The sequence below is a fragment of the Wolffia australiana genome, chromosome 1 (genome assembly GCF_029677425.1).
Source record: "Wolffia australiana isolate 7733 chromosome 1, ASM2967742v1".
Classification (NCBI taxonomy): Eukaryota; Viridiplantae; Streptophyta; class Magnoliopsida; order Alismatales; family Araceae; genus Wolffia; species Wolffia australiana.
In genome coordinates, this window is record NC_135835.1 from 13,364,364 (window position 1) to 13,370,000 (window position 5,637).

Here is a 5,637-nt window from a genome sequence, read left to right on the forward strand (position 1 = left end):
GGGAAATACATATATTTAGGCAAAATACCATCATCTCTGAGGGGAAATCGAAGGAAAACCTTTATTATTCCAAGAGAAAGAGCCAATTCTCAAACTGAATTACAAATTATTGTCACTAATCTTTTAAAAATATTTAGAAATATCTGGATAAAAGAGATGAACATTAAAATATATTAATTCCTAGTTTCCCTGAGTTAAACCCGAACACTCACGGAAGTTCACATGAAGACCAGTTATTTGGGCACTTTGGTCCTTTATCCAGATATTTACCCTCTTCCTAGCCTTCGGAAACTAGGAATGAATACCACTTTTTTTTGTTGCTGATTTGATCTTGCAAAGGTCAGAGCCAAATCTATGCAGGAATTCGAACCTTAATTTTCTCCATTTCGTTGAGTTTATTATAATTAACTTAATCATAAAAGAAGAGGAAAATTAGAAAAGAAATCATAGTTCCTTCCATTCAAAACCAGCAGCCCAAATTTAGGACTCTTGAAAATTAAAATTCAGATTAATCTTCATGTGATGACTTGGGGATCGATGAAAAACACAAAGGGGAAATACTTATATTTAGAAAAGATACCATCGTCTCTGAGGGGAAATCAAACTGAACTATAAATTATTGTCACTAATCTTTTAAAAATATTTAGAAACACTTTGAACAACAAATTATAAACTTTTCTCAAAATAATGATTTATGCATAATGTGAATGGAATGTGAAAAATAAATTTTTGAGAGAAAGGAGTAGAAACTTAGAAGAAACCGTCCCTAATGTGTTGCATGATTGTTTCGAGATCCTTCAAAGAATCTGCAGCCAGTGTCAGTATCATTCAAAAAAAAAGTGTCAGTATCATTCCGAAGCAATGTTTGATAAATTGATTTTAAAGAGTCGTAGAATATTATTTAAGTAATATTGCTTCTAGATCATTTGGGAGGGCCACTGCAGGTTATATGATGTGATAGTAACATAGAATGTTATTTTCTCCCAGTAAATTTCATGTAGTTGGACATAAAGTTAATATGAAATCTTAGACATCCGCCTCTTATATGAGGAATGTTATTCCTGTCTTCCCGTACAAAAATGACTGGGAAAAGTTACATGAGAATTAGGTGTTGTTAAATGAAATATACAATTAAAAATTTTGAATTCATTAACTCTCCTCATAGTGGTATTGAAGAAGTTCATGGTATCTGGTGAAGTACACAGTTAGGCCTTTTGGGATTCAGACATATGACCTTGTCTTTAATACTGCATGGAAATTAATCCTACAAAGGGAGATAGGAATTGCATTAAAATTGTAGAGATAGTTTGCGTTTCAGCGAACTGAAATGACTGCATTGTGTTTAATATCGTGGAGAAGCATCCCTTACGAAGGGGTGTCTTTTGGAGTGCAAGATTGGAAAGGTGTTCTTTTAGAGTTCTTGAAATGTTCAAAGTTTTCTACCTTTGTTATTTTATCTTCCTTGTTTATGGAACTAAGTGTTTGGTGACCATGATTCTTGATAGTGTGATAGTCTTAGATTCGAGTCGTGGATTGGAGAATTACCAATGTAGGATTAAGAAATGGCCAGAACATAAAACATAATACTGTGTTGTTCCTTACTTTTTATCTGGATTCACAATTAATAAAATATTAATCGAAAACTTACAGCAGCTTGCCAAACAAATGCTAAGAGAAAGAAAAATAAAGGTATAATGGGCAAAATGTCTATGAGTGGATTAAAAATCGCATAAGCCTCAGGCAATTTTCCCAAGAAAACACTACTTGATGACGAAACAGCAGAATTAAGACAGATACAGATTAAATTCAAAAATATATTAAGCATAACAAAGATTTGTTTTTAGAGATTATTAAATTTTTATTGACTAATGGATATAAGGGAATTTGACTAAGGAAGGTAAGTAATAACTAAAAAAGCCTTCTTTTGCTTTGATTTGAACTCCCCCCAAAAAATCCAAATCAAAAATCCTTACATTTTCAAATTCAAAAGAGAATACAAGGAATTATACTTTCATACAATATCTTAATTGAATTATATGTAATGATCAATGAAATTCTATGTTATTCTATAGTCATACGTTTTACGTATTAGAATACCGGAAGGAATTAGAGGATTTGCCTAGAACTATATATTATAGTTATTTTTTTTTTTTATTCTTATATTCTCTGCAATGAAATAGGGAATTGACGAATGTCCCACAATACACTAATAATTTTGATTAGTATCAAATTTAAATCTAAATGGGGCGTCGCCAAGTGGTAAGGCAACGGGTTTTGGTCCCGCTATTCGGAGGTTCGAATCCTTCCGTCCCAGATCCATTCTGCTGAATGAAAATAACAAAAATCTATCGATTCCCTTTAATTAAAGCCTAAAATAAGTCACTAGGGGACTCGAGAGTCTTTCTATGGAAAGACTAAATCAGAGAATAGAGGGAAAGACTAAATCAGAGAATAGAGGTTTTTATAGATTATTAGAGTCCCTTGCTATAGTCCTTTTTTCAGTTAAATACACTAAAACTAACTAGAATGGAGTGAAATTCAAATTAAATAGGAATATCAAACATATTTACACCCATTTATTTTTTTGTATCCCGTTCCAATACATAAAAAATCAAAGTTAATGTAGCAACTTGGTAGAGCTATTAAAGATAGTCTATAAAATATAATGAATTTTTTGAAGTCATCAAAAATCTAAAGCAAACCTTTTATGTAAAACAAAAAATGACCGAGTTTTATACCCATACCATATATATTATGTAGTCTTTGTGTTCAATTTACGTAGTTAATAAGGTCTTTTCTTTTGGTTCACTCCCAAAAATCTCATTATTTAATGAGATAATTGCCAAAATTCAATCCATAAAATTAACAAGGGGCATTGTTAACAAATGTTGCTTGTATATAATGGCTATGGAAATAGCATATTCCTACGTTTAGTTTCTCTTTTTTCATATGAAAAAAAAGAAAAATAACAATAAAAAAAAATGACCTTAATCTTATATTACCTTATATAACACATTTTATATTATATACCCATAAATAAACCACGTTTTGGTTTAGCTTTCTTTGTCAATTTATCTATCTATTTTATCTCGTTTCAATTAAAAATTTCTCAGTCAATTCGACATATCCAAATTTATATCTCTACTTTTTGACTTTAATGAGTGGGATAGATATCAATCATATACATTAAATATTTTCTTTATCATGACGGCTTTAGCGAAGAATAAATTAAGTCATTTTCGAAAACATAAGATATTTTGTAGAATTATCCTTTGAAGTAGAGGACAGGATAAAATCCTTTAATTAAACTAAAGCATTTTTCGTTTTCAATTTCTAGCAATACTTGGCACTTTAATAAAAGCAAGTCTGATATAAATAAATTTTATGGTATGTAAAAGACACGTCGAATTTGATTCATCGGATTAATTGGAATTTAAGTGAGTGGAATAAATAGGGGTTTTTCTTAATGACTCATTTTTAAATCAAAATATAATTTTTATTTACTAATTTACTATAAAATAAATGATTCAGTCCCCTGATTTAAATGGAACTTTAATTTAATAAAAAAGAAAAAAAATACCTTTACTTCCAATTGACATACATCTAAAAAAAACTTTAATTTTAATCTTTGGATTTATTGGTTTTCTTGCCGAGCCTTCCTAGGATAAAGACTTTTTTTATTCCTAACTAACTAAAAAGTCAATGGAGAAAATAAAAAAAAGGTCTGTATGTACTAAACAGAGTCAATGACTATTCATGATTCCATATTGAATCAATTCCATCCCGGTTCGAAATTAGAGGAATGTTATGGTAAAGCTTCGTTTGAAACGATGTGGTAGAAAGCAACGTGCGACTTGAAGGACGTGATCCTTTATGTGGATTCTTATATCCGCCATTTTCTATCTAAATGAGGATGCTCTTGTCTCGACATGGTTTGTTCTGATTTACTAGGGACCCAATTTCGAGGGTTAGAAGTAAATAGTACGCGATGAAGCTCGAGTATAAAATAATGATTGATTTATCATATCGGGGGGACGAATCTAGGGTTAATGCCAATTAAGAAGCTGGACTACTTTGTAAAACATATCTCTATATATAATCGAAAAAAAAATAAAATTCTAACAATTTTACTTTAAACTGAAAAAGTCAAACTTGTTAGAATCGGTAAGGTAAAACTATTTCGATCAAAAGTGTATTACAGGAGAATGATTTTTTCGTATCATTTTCCTAGAAAAGGTCTGTTGCTGCCATTTTCAAAGAAGTAAGATCACCGAAGTAATGTCTAAACCCAAGGATTCGATAAAATAAAGGTTAAGGATTGCGTAACAAGAAACAAAACACAATTTTGAAGTGTCTTGACAATTAAATTATCTCAAATTTAGGAATTAGAATAAAGAATAATAAGCAATCAGATTTGAGATGAGACAGACAAAAAGGTGTTAGAGACAACTCAATAAATTCGAAGGAATTGGAAATTTTTCAAAGCTTCCCTACTTGAGTTATGAGGACAAATGAATGAAGTTTTTTGTCTTTATGTAAAAATAAAACAATTTAAATCATAGTCTAATTCAGTTCATTTTTTGAGTTTTATATTATAGAGATAAATGTGTTTCCCTTTATATTGTATTATTTGAGGGCGATATTATGACATGACTTGTGATTTTTATTGATATTTAAACATATTCAATGACTTAAAATGAAAAATCTTAAAGCTAAATAAAAATGTCCAGTGCATTTTTATTTTGAGTCAATATAAACATTTTAGTTTTAGAATCATTCTTTCTTGAGCCGTATGAGGAAAAAACCTCTTATACGTTTCTGTGGGGGGGGGCTTTGCTTATCTATCCCAATGAGCAATCTATCGAATCGTTGCAATTGATGTTCGATCCCGAAGAGAAGGACGAGATCTTCGGAGAGTGGGTTTTTATGATCCGATAAAGAATCAAACTTTTTTAAATGTTCCGGTTATTCTAGATTTTCTTGAAAAAGGGGCTCAACCCACAAGAACTGTTCATGATATTTTTAAGAAGGCGGAATTGTTTAAAAAAGAACTTTCAATTAATTGAAGTATTTAAAAAAACTAAAAGGCAGTTCATAAAGTCTAGCACTAATAGCCTTTATATCGTATAGCTTTGTATTTTACTAAATATTTGTTTTTTTGTAAGGAAGAGTATTTAAGTTAATCCTTTGTCGTTTTAGTGACTAAAGAAACTTTAGATATTGTTCACTTGTTGCTTATATTTTCGACAAAATTCTCATAGAGTTTATGTTGTGCCAATCCAACACAAGTCTTTTCTCTTTTACAAAAATGGGATTTAGTTTCATCTAATTCATATTGACAATGGTGTATTGAACAAATATAATTCCAGTGTAATTCTAAGTAAATGCATCGATTTCCATTAATATTTATATTGGTTAGATTGGTTTAATTGGTTGTATTTAGATTAGGAGTGTATCGACTCTTAACTTAACATATTCTATTCATATATTATACAGACAGGGTTGCTAACTCAACGGTAGAGTACTCGGCTTTTAAGTGCGGCTATAATCTTTTACACATTTGGATGAAGGAACGAATTCGTCCAGACTATTGGTAGAGTCTATAAGACCACGACTGATCCTGAAAGGTAATGAATG